This window comes from Nannospalax galili, unplaced genomic scaffold (assembly GCF_000622305.1).
Source record: "Nannospalax galili isolate Female #2095 unplaced genomic scaffold, S.galili_v1.0 scaffold388, whole genome shotgun sequence".
NCBI classification, from domain to species: domain Eukaryota; kingdom Metazoa; phylum Chordata; class Mammalia; order Rodentia; family Spalacidae; genus Nannospalax; species Nannospalax galili.
In genome coordinates, this window is record NW_008360304.1 from 3,357,240 (window position 1) to 3,374,166 (window position 16,927).

Here is a 16,927-nt window from a genome sequence, read left to right on the forward strand (position 1 = left end):
ACTAGTTAAACAGAGCTGGGAGTACAAGAGAGCTGCTACAGTTTGAATATGCTTTGTCCAGTCTGAAACTCTTCTTGAAATCTGACTGCCATCGTGGTTGTATTGGGAGGTGGGGACTGATGTGGTTAGGCATTAACAGGGATTAATGACCTTCTCATGGGACTCTGTCAGTTCTCAAGGGACTCAATGGTGCTAGATTAGTTACAAGAGCAGGTTCTAATAAAGTGAGGCCATCCCTTAGGGTTTTTTCTCTTCTGCATGCTCTCATTGTCCTTCTTTTTCACCAAGCAGAAAATGATATCACTGGAGCTTGGACTTCCACTCTCCAGAACCATGTGCCAAAATAAATCTCTACAAGTACACCTGCAGAGATTATTATAAATCAAAGGGTCGTGGCAACCCTAAATACAGCAAGCCTCCTGGAACCATTTTTCCAATAGAATGTGCTTGCTTCATGATTCTTTTTGTTTGATTGGTGGTTTAATTTGGTTTTCTTTTTTGGCAACAGGGTCTTACTATGAAGCCGAAGTTGACCTTGAACTCATGACCATCCTGCCTCAGCTTCCTGGGTGCTGAGATTACAGGCCTATGTCACCATATCCAGTTTAACTTTTTTCGCCACATTTTGATAATTCTAATAACATCTGAAACATTTTCATTATTATTATATCTTCTATGGTGAGCCATAATCAGTGATCTTTGATGTAATTGTTAAGGGAGTCATAAGTCATACCCATGTAAAATGGTGAACTTATAAATGTGTTCTGAGCTGGGCATGGTGCCGCATGCCTTTAATCCTAGCACCCGGGAGGCAGAGTCAGGTGGATCTGTGTGAGTTCAAGGCCAGCCTGGTCTCCTTAGCGAATCCAGGCCAGCTGTGGCTACAGGGAGACCCAGTCTCAAGACCAAAAATTAATTAATTAAATGTGTTCTGACCACTGGACGTCTGTTTCCTCTTCTCTCTCCTCCTCTCCTTATAAATCCCTATTACATGAGACATGATACTGAATTAATAACCCCATAGTGGTCTCTTAAGTGTTCAAATGAAAGAAAGAGGTATATATTTCTTACTTTAATCCCCCAACAAAAATTATTAAGCTTAATATGGAAGGCAAGTTAAATGTTAAAATAACTAAAAGTGGACTGGAGAGATGATTCAAAGCACCTGCTGCCAAGCCTGAAGACCTGACTTTGATCCCTGTGACCCACATGGAGGATCATCAACTACCACAAACTGTCCTCTGAACTCCATTTGTCACACATGCTGAAGTATTTCTAAAAAAATCGCTTTTGGTTTTTTTTCAGACAGGGTCTTCCTGTAGCCCCAGTTGGCCTGGAACTCACTGTGTAGACCAGTCTGGCCTCAGTCTCACAGAGATCTGCCTGCCTCTGTCTCCTGAGTACTGGGATTAAAGTATGGGCTACCAAGCCCAGCTTACTGCTCTGGCAGAGGACCAGGGTTCGATTCCCAGCACCCACATGGCGGCTAGGAACCCTCCTTAACTCTAGTTCGAGGGGAATCTGAAGCCCTTTTCTGACCTCCGCAGCAATGCACAACACAGGTGCACTCACATACATGCAGGCAATATACTCATACACACAAAATAAAAATAATAAATAAAATATAAAAAATAATAATAATTTCTTTTAAAGCTAAATTTCGCTGGGTGTGGTGGTGCACACCTTTAGCCCCAGCACTTGGGAGGCAGAGGCAGGCAGATTCTGTGAGTTCAAGGCCAACCTGGTCTATGTAGTGAGTTTCAGGTCAGCTGGGGCTACAGGGAGACCCTGTCTCAAAGACAAAAAAAAAAGCTAAAAGTTAAGACTTGTTTCAAAAGGCAGGGAAAGTTCTTAAGGAAATTAAAAGTGATTCTCCAGTGAATGGTAAGAAAATGAAGCAATCTTATTGCTTACATGGAGAAAGTTTAGTGATTTAGAGAGTTCAAACTAGCTATCTCAACCCCTTAAACCAAAGCGATCCACAACAAAGTCCTAACTCGCCTCAATTCTGCAAAGATGAGAGTAGTAAGGAGAGTACAGAAGAAAATACTGAAGCTGACAGAAGCTGGACGGTGCGGTTTAAGGAAAGAAGTCATCTCCATAACATAAAAGCACGGTGAAGCAAAAGACACTGATGTCGAAGCTGCAGCAAGCTGTCTGAAGAGCTACTTGAGATAATTAATGGGGGATAGCTACATTAAACAACAGCTTTTCAGTGTAGTTGAAACAGCCTTATATTGAAAGGAGATATCATCTAGAACTTTCAAAAGTAGGAAGAAGTCAGTGCCTAGCTTCAAAGGACTGACTCTTCTCTAGTTAGGGACTGACCAGTGCAGCTGCTGACTCAAAGCTAAAGCTGGAATGCTAACTGCATTCTGAATAATATTACAGCCCTAAGAATTATTCTAAGAATTATACTCTGCTTGTGCCCTATAAATGGAGCAAAGCCTGGGTGACAGCATACTGCTTATAACAAGGTTTACTGACTATTAGAAGCCTGTTGTTGAAATGTGAAGACCTCTAGCTGAGAACAGAAAATCTTTTCTTTTTTTTTTAAACTTTTACAAAAACTTTATTAAGAATTTCATATAAGCATATAAGGTGTTTTGATCAAATCCATGCCCACTCCCTCCCCTTTAACATTCCCCCCTCTGAAGAAGTAACCCTAAAATCTTTAAATGATTAGATACAAGCTCCCAAATACTTTTGACATTTTTGACTTTGGAACAGTGTGTTGCTAACAGGCCCAAAGATATTTTGACTTTTAGCCCAGAAACTGGCTACATTTCTTTGGGGTCTTTTTACCTCAACTGCCTAGCCAATTCCTACCTCCTACTCTTATCACACCATCCTCTGAAGGGGTTACCCAAATTGCCAATAGGGAATAGGGACCCAGACCACTCTGGCTTCTTCCATGCTGAACAGGGACACAGGGTGAGGCAATTGGAGTACCCCTTCAGTACTGCTTATCAGAAACATACTTGGCCACCCACTAGCTCTGACGGAGATAAAACCTTATATGTCTGCTAATGCAAATCCATCAGCATCCATAGATTAAGGAATCATTCTGACTTCCAAGTCAAAATTTAAGAAATATATTCTGGGGCATGCAATATGGTCAGTGGGTAAAGGCACTTGGCACCAAGCCTGACCACCTGAGTTCATTTCCCAAAACTCACATGGTGGAAGGAGAGAACCAACTTCCCCCAAGTTGTTCTCTGACCATATGTGTGCTGTGACATGTGCACTCACACATATACACACACAAAATAAACCAATGTAATTAAAAATGTATTTTGTGAGCCTATAGCTATCATAGATAATGAGCTTTTAAACATTTCTTTTTTTAATAAAAATCTAAATCCCAAACTAAAGATGCTTTTTTTTTTAAATGTGTGTGTGATACATGTAGGAGCTCATGTGTGTGCAGGTATGTTCATCCACGTATATACATGTGGAGGGCAGAAGTGGACACTAGGTGTCTTCCTTTATTGCCTCTCCAACTTACTTTTTTTTGAGACAGGGTCTCTCAATGAACCTGGGGCTGGCTGTTTAGGCTAGGCTAGTTGGCTATCAAGTCCCCAGGGACTCACTTCACCTGTCTCAGTTTCCCAGCTCTGAGATTACAGTCAAGCACCTGTGTGCCCAACTTTTAGGGGGGTGCTAGGGATCTGAACTCAGGTCCTGAGACTTGTGCTGTAAGCACTTTAGCCCCTGAGCTATCAAGATGCTTTAAGTACTAATCAAATGCAAAATAGAACGTTTTGTATTAAATTTGTCCTTCTGACAATTTCATACATATATTGTCTGATTATTGTACTGATTATTGTCACCCTTACATCCCACCTCTAATACTGCTCCCCCTCACTACAAGTCTCTTTCCCACATTCATGTCTTTTTGTTTTCTTTTGTGATCCACTGAGTCTAATCAGGACTGTCTGAGTGACTGTGGGTTGGCTACTATTCAGTGGAGCACAGTGAGCTCATCAGTGGATACACAACTGAGGACATTGTCTGCCCCTCCCCCAGAATCCATCATTAGCTCATATTGCAGCAGGATTGGGTAGGGCCACGTGGGCCCCTGACCTATCTATGACTGACTGCTGACAGGCCTGGTCTTGTGTAGGCCCACTGCTGACAACTGCTGCCGCTGTAAGATCATGATTGCATTGGCTGTGTCATACCCGCAAAATAGTATTTCACAATAGAATTTGCTTTAAAAAAAAGTTTGTACATTTTGACTCAGTAAATTAATTTATATGTCCTTAGTATGTATACATTTATTTAATCTGTACAATGATTACAAGATCCAGAAATTACTGATAGCCCATTTTATGTATGAGAAAACCAAGGATTGGAGAGTTTTGATAATTTGTTCAAGAGTGTGGAGGAAATACACGGTATATTTAAGATGAGTAAATCCAGTATGACTTGAAATCTTAACCCAACCTCTTTCAACAAACACCATCTACTTTCAAATGCCAAAAAGGGTTCCCCTAAAGTTACCGCACTCCTCTTGTTTCAGAGGACAGACAACTGGGAACACAACAGCTGCTTTGGAAACAGGTTCATTCTGTTGTTGCATCTGCTTCTCAGAACACATTCTATCATTCTCAGGTCAACCCTCAAACATTAACCCTTAAAATATTGTAAAGAAAGATCTGTTGGATTACACCAGGACAAAAGAACACAGTCTTCCACACCCTCCAGAAATGTACCCCAACTCCTGAAACAGAAAGTCCTCTGTTTTCTATCTCCCACACACAACCAGGAATGGTTTCACATGTTCTAATTTCTATCATGAGCTCCACTAGAAAGTGAGGTTTAAATTATGCCAGTTCCAAGGAAAGGTAGGATCAAAGCCAGGAAGAGAAAAGGGCAGACTAAGAAAGTAAACACATTTATTTGTACATATTCAACTCTAAAGTCCAAAAAGACTTTTACTATTAAAACCATTACAGTTAGTTGGGGCTGGAGGGATGGCTCAGTGGTTAAGAACACTGATTGTTCTTACAGAAGACCCAGGTTCGAATCCCAGCACCCACATGGCAGCTAGCAACTGTCCGTAACACCAGTTCCAGGGGATCCGACCACCTCTTCTGACCTCCACAGGCACTGCACGACACAGGTGCACTCACCTAAATACAGGCAAAACACACATACACATAAAATGAAAATAATAAAATATTTTTTTAAAAAAACAAAAAACTATTACAGTTAGTAACTAGACACTACTGGGGGGGGGGGGGTAAACTGGTCCAGCCACTATAGAAACCAGTATGGAGGGTTTCAAAAAACTAAAACTAGGCTACCATATGACCCAGCTACACCAGTCCTTCGAATACACCCAAAGCATACAAATAGACCACAGATATACTTGCACATCCCTGTCTATTGCAGCACTAGTCACAGTGGCTAAGTTAGGGACTCAACCCAGGTGTCTATCAACAGAGGAATGGATAAATGGAGTTTACATGTAAATGGAGTTTTAGTCTATGAAATTATGTTTGCTGAAAACTAGATGCAACCAGAGATCACCATATTAAGAGAATAAAGAAAAAAGCAGAGAGATTTAAGCCAGACTGAGAAGTAAACTTGTCATATGTCTTCTCTCATTTATGGATCCTAGATTTCACAGAGATACAGAAAGTTCTTTATTTACATAAACATGACATGAAAGCAGAGGGAAAACTGGGAGAGGGAAGAAGACTGACTACAAGAGAGGGAAACTAGAAGAGGGAAGAAGGGGAGGGCACAGAGGGCTAAATACTTGCAAAGTATGTGATATACATGAAAGAAATTCTTTCTGGGAAACCCACTACTATGTGCAATGAATATATGGCAATTAAAAAACAAAGGAGGGTCAGTGAGATGGCTCAGTGTGTAAAAGCACTTGCTATCACGCCAGCCAAGCTGAACACAATCACTGGGACAGACCTACATGGTGGAAGGAAAAAAAGACTCCTGCAAGTTGTTCTCTGACCACACACACACACACACACAAATAAATAAGTTGTTTTTTTTTTTTAAAGAGGGAACTTGTTGGGTCTGGAGAGATGGCTCAGCGGTTAAGAGCACTGGCTGCTCTTGCAGAGGACCCAGGTTTGATTCCCAGCACCCACATGATGGCTATGAACCATCCTTAACTCCAGTTTCAGGGAAATCTGAAGCCCTCTTCTGACTTCCATGGCATTGTACGACACGGGTGCACTTACATACATGCAGACAATACATTCACATACATAAAATAAAAATAAAATATTTTTTAAATTTTTTAAATTATTATTATTAGTAGTAGTAGTAGTAGTGTGCATGTGTGTGTGTGTGTGTGTGTGTGTGTGTGTGTGTGTGATGTGTATGCAAGCACTCACATGCCACACTGCATGCATGGAGGCCAGAAAACAACTTTGTGAAGTCGATTCTTTTCTTCTGCCTTTAAATGGGTTCTGGAGATTGAACTCAGGTCACTAGGTTTGCATAGCAAACATCTTTACCAGTTTAGCTATCTCACAGGCCTTTCTTTTTTATTTAATTTTTTTATATTTGGTAGATGGAGAGATGGCTTGGTGGTTAAGAGCACTTGCTGCTCTTGCAGAGGACTCAGGTTGGGTTCCCAGCACCCACGTCAGGTAGCTCAGAACTACCTGTACCTCTACTTCCAATGGCTCCAGTACCCTCTTTTGGCTTCTGCAGGCACCCATGGGCATGTGGTGCACATATACACAAATAAATAAGTTTATTAATTTTTTAATGTGTGTGGTATATGTATACATGTGTGAACATGCACACATGCAGAGGCCAGAGAAGGACACCAAGTATCTGGTGCTAACACTCACCTTATACCTTGAGGAAGGGACTCTCACTAATCCTAGAGCTACACTGTCAGTTGACAAGCCCCACTGATTCTCCCATTTATGCTCCCCTCCCACAGCACTGGAATTACAGGTACACATGGCCATGCCTATATTTTATGTGGATGCTAGAGATTCGAATTCAGATTCTCATGCTTGTGCAAGCACTCTGACCCACTGAGCTAGAAGGCATTTTCTGAGTAAAGTTTTTGGATTATTGATTGGTATATATTGACAAATGCTATTGCTGTGGTTCATGTTATTAATCTTAAAAGCTTCTACATAATTCTTTATTGGCTAAGTTCTATTTTCAGTAGTTTGTATTCAAGTTTGAAAGTAAAATTCAGCAATATTTGCTAAAGGACAAAGAACCTGGTCCCTATATTTCTAAGGCCATTACTATTTGTATCAATTTTATTTTTTAAGATTTTTTTTTTTTTTTTTTTTTTTTTTTTTTTTTTTTTTTTTGAAGCAGGGTCTCCCTGTAGCCCCAACTGTCCTGGAACTCACTACATAGACCAGGCTCACCTTGAACTCAGAGATCCACCTGCCTCTGCTTCCCAAGTGCTGGGATTACAGGTGTGCACCACCACGCCCAGCTATTTTTATTATTTTTAATTATGTGTATGCATGTGTCTGTGCAGGGGCATGCATACATAAGTGAAGGCACTGAGGACTCAGTTCCCTTAGAGCTGGAGTTACAGATAGTTGTGAGCTGCCCAACATGGATACTGGTTCAATGTGTTTACTACACAAGCATGAGGACCTACATTCAGATCCCCAGCATCCATGAAAAAGCCAGGCATGGTAGTACACTTCTGTAATCCCACCACCAGGAGGGGGAGCAGAGACAGAGCATCCCAGAAGCTTACTGGCTAGCCAGTCTCCCCACAAGAAAAAGCTCAAGACTACATGGATTCACGGCCAGTCTCTACCAAACTTTTAAGGAGGCCCTAACACCAAAACTTCTCAAACTGTTCCACACATCAGAAAACCAATATACTCTGATATCAAATCTAGATAAAGATCAAACAAACAAAGAGAAAACAAAACCATGCACTAATTTCCCTGGTGAACATGATGTGAAAAGTCTCAATAAAATTCTTGTAAATCAAATTCAAGGACACATTAAAAAGATGAGACACCATGACCACGTTGGTTTCTTCCCAGGGATGCAAGGTTAATTCAACAAATGAAAACTGACATTTAATATGAACACATACATATACTTAAAGACAGAAATCATATAATTTTCTCAATGTATACAGAAAAAGTACAAATGTCCCTTTCTGATAAAAGTCTTGAAGAAGGGCTGGAAAGAGAGCTTAGTTGGTAAAGTGTCTGCATCACAAGCATAGGGACCTGAATCACAACCCAGGAAACCATACTTTTTTAAAAAATCCAGGCTAGAGAGTTGGCTCAGCAGTTAAGAGCACCAGCTGCTCTTGCAGAGAACCCAGGTTTGATTCCCAGTACCCACATGGTGGCTAATGACCATCCATAACTCCAGTTCCAGGGGATTTGACACCCTCTTCTGGCCCCTGTTGGCACTGTACAACATGGGTGCACTTACATATATGCAGACAATACACTCATACACAAAATTTTTTTAATTAACTTTAAATAAAATAATTAAGGCTGGGTGTGGTAGCACACGCCTTTAATCCCAGCACTTGGGAGGCAGAGGCAGGCAGATCTTTGAGAGTTCAAGGCCAGCCTGGTCTACATAGTGAGTTCCAGGACAGCTAGGGCTACAGGGAGACCCTGACTCAAAAAAGACAAAAAAAAAAAAAAAAAAGAAAATAAATTAATTTTTTTTAAAAAAATCCAAGCATGCTGGCATGTACTTGTAGTCCCAGCACTGAGGAGGCAGAGACAGGCAAATCCATAGGGCTCACTGGCAACCATTCTAGTCTACTTAGTAAGCTCCAGGCCTGTGAGAAACCTTGTCTCAAAATTAAAACAAAGAAAAAGAAGAGAAAAAAAGGGAGGACAATGACAGAGAGGGGACGGGGAAGTGGTGCCTGAGGAATGATACCTGAGGGTGTCCTCTGGCTTTCAAATGCACATACATGTGCATCCATACAGAGATGAACATACACGCACATACATACATACACATATACACACAGCACTAAAGAAACTAAGAACAGAAGGAACATGTCTCAAAATAATGAACATTATATTAAATGGGAAATCTAAAAGCACTTCCTCTAAAATCAGGAATGAGTACACTCTCACTGCTTTTATTCAATGCAGTGCTTGAAGTCCTAGCTAGGGCAGTAAGACAAGAGAAAGAAATAAAAGGGCTACAAATAGAAAAGAAAGAAGTCAAAATATCCCTGCTTGTAGAAGGTGTGATCCTATACTTACATGGCCCTAAAAACTTCATTAAGATAAAATACTCTAAGATTTGGGGCTGGAGAGATGGCTCAGCAGTTAAGAGCATGGGCCGCTCTTGCAGAGCACCTGAGTAGAATTTCCCGCTTCCACATGGTGGCTAACAAACATCCCTAACTCCAGTTCCAGGGGATCCAATGCTCTCTTCTGGCCTCCATGGGCACTGCACACATACATGCAGGCAAAACATTCATACAAATAAAATAAAAATAATAAATTCTTTAAAAAACTTTTAGATCTAATAAACATTTTCAACAAAGTAGCAAAGCATAAAATCAACACATGAAAATACATACCTTTCTGAACTAATAATAACTTGCCAAGAAAAAAATTCAGGAAGAATCCATTCATAATATCTTAAAAAAATAAAATGTCTAAGAATATCTAACCAGAGAGGTGAGAGACCTCGATAATCAAAACTTTAACACACTGAAGAAAGAAAGTGAAGAACATACTAGAGAGATGAAAAAGACTCATGTTCATGGACTAGCAGAGTTATGTTGTGAAAATAACTATCACAAAAAATTATTTACTGATTCCACTGAAGTAGAAAAAAAAATCCTAAAATGTTTATAAGTAATGGTTAGTTTTAACCGTCAACTTGATACAACATAGCATGACTGGGAGGAGAAAGCAGTCTCAAGGAAGGAGTATGCAGATCAGATGGCCCGTGTGCATGTCTGTGGGGAACTGCCTAGATGCCTTAATTGATGTGGGAACTCACTGGAGAGAAGTCTGATGTGGACTATATCACTCTATACATGCATTGATTTCTCTCTGCTCTGTGACTGTGGATGTGATGTGGCAAGCTGTTTTAAGCTCCTGCCTAGCTGACTTCCCTGGTATGAAGGACTATAACCTGGAATTTGTGAGTTAAAATAACCCCTTTCTCTCCCAAGTTTCTTTTGTTATAGATATTTTATCACAGCAGCAGAAAGGGAACTAGAACAACATGGAAGTACAAAAGACCCTGAGGAACCAAAGCAATCCTAAACAGATATCGTAATAGCTGATTTCAAACTATACAACCAAAAAAAACAAATGAAATATATATATATATATTTTTTTTGGGGGGGGGGTCTGTGTGTGTGTGTCTGTGTGTGTGTCTGTGTGTGTGTGTGGTTGCATGCCATATGTGTTCAGGTATGTAAAGAAGCCAGAAGAGGGTTTGGAACACCTGGAGCTGGAGTGACAGGTGGTTGGCCACCAGCAGATGTTTGTACTGGGAAACAATTTTGAGCCCTCTAGAAGAGCAATGCGTACTCTAACCACTAAACCATTTCTCTAATCCCATCTTCTGTTTTTTTTTTATTTGCACAAATAGCCTTAGTGATCTCATCTACTCCTATGCCCGCCTGCCTCTGCCTCCCGAGTGCTGGGATTAAAGGCATGCGCCACCACGCCTGGCCAAATGAAATATATTTTTAAAAAGAGTAGCAAATGCTCCTAACCACCAAGCTATTTCTCCATCCCCATCCACTTGATTTTTGACACTGTATAAAGCCTCTTCAAATGGTGCTGGGAAAACTGGGTATCCACCTGCAGAAGAATGTATATAACACAATCCATATCTTTTACTTAATCAATACAAGGCTAGTGCGATAGCTCAACAGATAAAGGCATTTCTTGCCAAGCTTGATGATCTGAGCTGGATCCCAGGGACTCACATGGTAGAGGAAAAGAACTGACTCCCAAAAGTTGTCCTCTGACCTCCTATATACCCTAAGCCACACTCTGGTACGTATGCATATACACACTAAATAAATAAAATTTAACAAAAAAATCAATATAGGGCCAGGCATGGTGGCACACACCTTTAATCACAGCACTTGGGAGGCAAGGGCAGGATTTCTGTGAGTTCAAAGCCAGCTGAACGCTCTATAAGCAAGTTTCAGATCACCAGGGTTACACAGCAGGACCCTGTCTCAAATGGAAAAAACAAATAAAAACAAACAAACAAACAAACACCAAAATGTATCAAAGACTTAAATGTAAGATATGAAATCCTGAAACTAAGGGGATAGCGTCTTTCTGAAGAGGACTCCATAGCACAGGAAATAACCCCAAGAGTTGGCAGGTGGGATTACATCAAACTAAAAAGTTTTGCAAAACAAAAGAAACAACCAGGAGTTGAAGAGACCATCTACCAGCAAAGAAAACAATCTGTCAACTATGTGTCAGATAGGATTAATATCTAAAATTTAAGAACTTCAAAAATTAAAAATATTTACTATCTTTGTTTATGAATGTATCGTCTGCACGTATGAAAGCGCACCTCTCTCATGCAATCCCCACGGAGGTCAGAAGAAGGCCTCGGATCCCCTGAAACTAGAGTTATAGATGACCCTTAGCTGCCATGTGGGTGCTGGAAATCGAACCTGGGTCCTCTGTTCAGTGCACTTAACCACTGAGCCATCTCTCCAGCCCAAGAACTTCAAAAATTAAGTATTACTAAAACATTCGCTCACTCGATAAATAGGCCAATGAACTGAACATACAAGACTCAAATTAAAATATACATATGGCCACTAAATAGTTGAAAAAAGTATTCAATGTTCTAAGTTATCAAGGACATGCAACTTAAAATTGCTTTGAGCTTCCATCTCACCCCAATAAGAATGACTAACATCAAGAAAATAAACAATAGGGGCTGGAGAGATGGCTCATTGGTTAAGAGCACTTACTGCCCTTAGGTGGACCAGGGTTAGGTTCTCAACACCCACATGGTGGCTAAAATCTGTCCTTAACTTCTAGGCAGTCCATCACCCTCTTCTACTCTCTGTAGACACCAAACATGCACATGGTACACTTACATACATGTAGGCAAAACACTCATATACATATAAAGTAAAAATAAAATCTTTAAATTAAAAAAAAAAAAGAAAATAAACAACAACAAACGTTAGCAAGGATATGGGGAAAGAACCTTTACCTACGGCCAGTGGAAATGTAGAGTAGTGCAATCACTATGGAAGTCAGTGTAGAGGTTCCTTAAAACTACCATACCACAACTGATACCTGCTGGGAGAAGGAGAGTCCATTTTCTTTAAGGGTGTGGCCTGGTCACCATGTTCCAGTGGAAGGCCCCAGACCCAGAAGTACATGAGCAGCACAAATTGGACTTAATTGGTTATTAAATTTTTTTAAAATATTCTATTTATTTAAAAAAAATTTTCTTAAAGAGGCCAATGGATATTGCCACAGCCCCTGGTTGCCTCCCAGAAATTGAAAGTAAGACCGTGTTGTTGAAAACACCACACATTTCAGACACAGGACTTGGAGGTATCAAGCTGAAATGGACCAGAAAGCCTCCTCCCTGAGGATTGACTCTCATAGTATCAGAAGGTGCTATGCAAGTTGTCAAGGGAGAAAAGCAATCAACAGTCCTACCCAGCTGTAAAGTCTATAAACCATAACAATGACCAGCTGGCAAAATATCATCACTCATGTAATAATGGTGCTTTTATCTTGGGGGTAACAACAGCTGTTTAATTGGACTTAAGGCCCAGTCAATAGGAAGGAATTCATGCCTAGTAAATCTAGTCAAACACTCATAGTTGGAGCTGTCATAGACCCTAGAAGAGAACTTACTACTTACTGCCATTTTCCTAAACCAATATAATTTCTAATTATATTCTAAATACTTATCTTTATAGCCATAGATAACTGTAGCTTTCATCCCATTGAAGCTTCTTTTTGCAACAGATGGAGACTATTACAGAGATCCACAAACTGGTCTAAATACAGAGAATAAGTGACTATGGGGTGCCCAGTCCCAGGTGATATACCTACAATGCAACCCCTACACCTAAGACTCATGGAAAAATATCTGAAGAGAGGGCAGGAAGATCGTAAGAGCCAAGGACCAGGATGCCTGCTGCTAGACAGTGTCATCTAGACAGGACTGGGAAGCTGTACCCATGAAATCTCAACAAAATGGCTGCCTACACAAGACCCATGTAATGGCACCAGCTGACATGCCAACCTGGATAGGGAAAATTTCTACAAGGTCCTACCCTGAAATGAAGAGCTATAGGCAGCCAATGCTGCTAAGAGAGGGAGAATCAGTTTTTCCAGGGATAAACTCCCTGATGCATTATCCAACCCCAAGCCATCAGTCATAAACATGTACACACAAGCAACACTAAATGGACTCAACAGGTTGTATGTATGTGTGTGTGTGTGTGTGTGTATATATATACACATACACATGTATATATAAATATGCAACAATAATGAAAGAAAAGCTCATTAATTTGAGAGGGAGTTGGGAGGACACTGAAGTAGTTGGAGGAGGGAGATGGATGGGTGGAAATGATATAAATACTTGTACGGAATTCTCAAAATAACAAAAATTTGAAAAAAAAGAGGACGTGAATTTGGGGGTAGGTAGCAAAGTGGGGGGTATATCTGGGAGAAATTAGGAGGAGTGGTGGGAATGAGTATGATTAAACTACATTGTATGAAATTCTCAAAGAATTAATAAAAATGGAAAAAAAAAACTACCATGCCACTATTGGATATATAGCCAAAGGACTCTAAGTCAAAATACCAAAGAGATTTTTGCACATTCATATTCGTTATTATAGTATTCATGACAGCTAAAAAAACAGAACCAACATAGATGTCAGTCAACAAATGCATGGATAAAGAAAATGTCCAGCAGGGCGTGGTGGCGCACGCCTTTAGTCTCAACACTCAGGAGGCAGAGGCAGGAGGACCTCTGTGAGTTCAAGGCCAGCCTGGTCTACATAGTGAGTTCTAGGACAGCTGGAGCTACAGGGAGACTCTGTCTCTAAAAGACCAAAAAAAAAGAAAATGTCCATATATACTATTAAATTTTATTCCAACATAAAGAAAAATAGTCATGATTATCTATAAAAAAAATGAATGCAACTGGGGGTCCTAATCCAGACTCAGAAAGACAAGTATGTTCTCTCATGCAGACTCTATAACGTGTGGGGGGGGAGGGTAGTAAAAGTTGGAAGAGGGTGAGAAAGGAGGAAAAGAGCTTAAAGGAAGGTGTAAGAAAAGACAGAGAGGGAGGAATGGAACACACATGACACGAGAGCAGGGCAGGCTGACTGTGAGTAGGAGGGGATCAGCTAGGGGACAGGGAGTGTGGGGAGGAGGGGTGAATGAGGGAATAAGTAAGAGCAGAGGGGAAAGACATAATGAAAGTCATTATTTGCATGCTAACTTAAAAATAGGACTGGAGAGATGGCTCAGTGGGTAAAGGCACTTGCCTGGCAATCCTCGTGACCTGAGTTTGATGCCCAGAACTCACATAAAAGTGGAAGGAGAAAACGAACTCCATAAAGACGTTCTCTCACCTCCACAGGCATGCTGTGGCATGTGTACAATTTTGTGCCCATGCGCGTGCACACACACACGGGTACATGTACACACACTAACAATAATAAAACATTTTAAATTTTAAAATAAAAATTTTAAAACCTAACAAAACATTAAAAAGATTTTATGGGTGTGATGGTAGGTAGGTTGACTAGGCTCCCAGGAATGCTCACACCAAAGGTCATTTGGGGACATAAGTTAGACTCAATAGGCCTTAAATGATAATTAATAATAATAATAATGATAACATAAGACATGAAATTAGGTGGGGAATAATAAGAGGAGTGCAGATAGGGGAGGGGATCCGAATGTGATCAAATTACACTGTGTGAAATTCTCAAAAATCTAATTTAAAAAATTTTAAAGAGATGTTTTTAGTGTTCTTCAGAGGTTCTTTCTGTGTAGTACAATTATCACTAGCTTTTACTTAAAAAAATTCAAAAAACTTTAAGAAAATCCTTACCAATACTCCATCCACAGATGAAACTTTTTCCCAAGTTAACCAAGCTCTTTCTCTGACATGATCTGGTATCTTTAATTTCTGACATAATGCAGTAAATTCAGGTTCTTCGGTTTCTTCAAACTCAAGCCTGCCAAATGAAAATAATTACAAAGAAGATACACTTAAAATCGAACTGATTAAAAGAAATGTTTGTTTCAATAGTTTGCACATATTGGCACTATTTTGAAAGAGAACATATCTAAGAACTTTAAGGTCTTATTTTATCTTTGAAAAAAATTACACACAATTTAAACATATGGTTATCTTTTTGTGGTCTTTCCAAAATAAGGATACCACAAAATGAAAAATAGTCACTGAGCATGGCAAACCAAATACACTCCAGAGCAGCAAAACAGCTCTGTGAAAGAAAGTAGGGGCAATAGCTGCAACCATTTGGGAAATGGGATAATTGCAACAGCAAGAAGGAAAAAACCTATCACACAATCAAGTCAATGCCTGTGACCCTGCATACTGTAGTTGACACTTATTAATGTTTCATAGTCACTCTACCCATTAGCATTTCTTAGATGATTAACTCGGCAGAAATTATCGCATCATGCATTTCAGCTCTATCTCTGAACTTTCTTAACCATACACATTCCTTTTCAACCATCCAAATATGTATTTGACATGTAATAACGCTGTGAGGAGTAACTTGGTTTTTGACTATTTACTATAAGTACTTCAGATGCATGGTTTTACTGAATCCCCACATCTGCCTTACTCAGTAAGTTCTCTCATCCATGGTTTACAGGTGTCCACCAAATCACAGAAATAAAGCATTCACTAAAACTATAGCAAGTGAGATGTAATCAGGATATGAACTCTGTGATCTAACTCTATAATCCATGGCCCTGACCACTCTTGTTAGTGGCAACTCTCCTTTCAAAGCATAACTAACTTCTGGTTACTTTAATAATGAAAGCGGCATGCTAGTCAGAGTGTCAGTTCCACCTATATTACTGAGAGCAGAGACAATGTAAAAGAAATAACATCTCAACTCTCAAAGTCACTGGAAGAATAGATGGTCTGGGCTGAATCCATCCCTAAGCAAGTTTCTCAGCTTCAGACTATAAGGCACTGGTCCTGTGCTCAATAAGCATAGCCATGTTCCACATAATGACATTTCAGTCAACAACAGACTATGCAATACCAGTCCTATAAGACTGTAGTGGAGCTGTCACTGGTGATCATCTAAACCAGCATAATGCTGCAGCACAATGCATTCACTACTTTGTGTTGGGAGTGGGATACTGGTAGAAACAAATGTACTGCACTGCCAGTTCTAGGAAGTGTAGCAAATACAACCCCATTCAGGACATAAGGCCTGAACATAAATGATTATGTCATTGGTTTGTGTACTTACTATAGCTGTATCATTATTTTAGAGCACACTTCTAGTATTGAGAAACAAAGTCTACTCTACAAAGCAGTATGCTTTGTTATTCTGGCAGCAGCTCATATATCCAGGGGTTACCACCATGAAGCACCATGAATAAATGATCTATGTCATCCAGGTTTGCTTAAGTGTATTCTATAATGGTCATACAGAATTCATCTAACAGCACAGCTCACAGAAGGGAGCATATCCCCATGGTTAAGTGCGTGACTGTAATTTATTCACAGAGATCAACTGTAAGTGCTTATGAGAACTTTTGTAGTGAAGAGTAACCAAGAATAGACTGTATCTTGTTTATGGTTATAATTTACACAGAATTTTTGGTAGGTCCCTGAATTGTGTGTGTGTGTGTGTGTGTGTGTGTGTGTGTGTGTGTATGAAAGAAACTGGGTCCTTCTTTTTCAAGGTGATGGCCAGAAT

General features: G+C 40.0%; 1 protein-coding gene across 1 annotated transcript in view; it reads right to left on the reverse strand.

The window, feature by feature from the left end:
• Rb1 (RB transcriptional corepressor 1) overlaps positions 1 to 15,197 on the reverse strand; it is a 162,304-nt gene extending 147,107 nt beyond the window's left edge. Inside the window, exon 1 of the mRNA XM_008824409.3 lies at positions 15,070 to 15,197. The gene's annotated coding sequence lies outside the window, so the exon portion shown is untranslated. The remainder of the gene's footprint in view (positions 1 to 15,069) is intronic.
• Between the last annotated feature and the right edge of the window lie 1,730 nt (positions 15,198 to 16,927).